This window comes from Octopus bimaculoides, chromosome 13 (genome assembly GCF_001194135.2).
Source record: "Octopus bimaculoides isolate UCB-OBI-ISO-001 chromosome 13, ASM119413v2, whole genome shotgun sequence".
Taxonomy (NCBI): Eukaryota; Metazoa; Mollusca; class Cephalopoda; order Octopoda; family Octopodidae; genus Octopus; species Octopus bimaculoides.
The window spans coordinates 60,596,819-60,597,586 of record NC_068993.1 but is presented as its reverse complement, the minus strand read 5'-3'; positions in this window follow the sequence as shown (position 1 = coordinate 60,597,586).

Genomic DNA, 768 nt, shown 5'->3' with positions numbered 1-768 from the left:
ACACACACACACACACACACACACACAGTTAGTAGTTAATAAATCGTATGACATACACCTACTAGTTTGCCGGCAAAGCACTTCGCTGGCTCAGTGTTCGTTGGGTATTATTTGATTAATGACAGAGACGAAGATGGAAGATACGGCAATCATTATTGATCACTACGATCGTTTCGACTCATCTAGCATCAATCCCTGAGGAGACACACCTACACCGAAGGCGACACCTAAAACAGTTGTGCAGCCTCCCACCCACTATGGATTGATGCTAGATGGGTCGAGGAAACGATTGCAGTGATCAATAAAGATTCTCGTATCGTCCATCTTCCGTTTAACTCATTAATTATACACACACATATATATATATTATATGAACTGATTGCATCATGGCAGACAGAAGTTAACCATTCAGAAACACACTAAAACCGTTAACTTGAGTTTATTTGCAATTTGGTGCTTAAATTATCGTTGCTTCATACTAAGACCTGACAAGTATTTGTGGTGCACAATCTTTTTATTGGTTAACAGGTTTCAATTTCGAGCAGCAAAAAATGTTGACGCTATATTGGAAGTAATGTTAACGATCTTGTGTATTTCTGAATGGCTGACTTGTGTCATCCACGCTACCGCTGGTTTAGTTTCGGCACATGTTCTCAAATCAACACACTTGCTACTGGGCTGTGTGTTGTGTTCTTGGGCAAGACACTTTATTGGTACACGAATACGTGTATGCGAACAATGTGACCGAAGAGAGAAATATATATATAT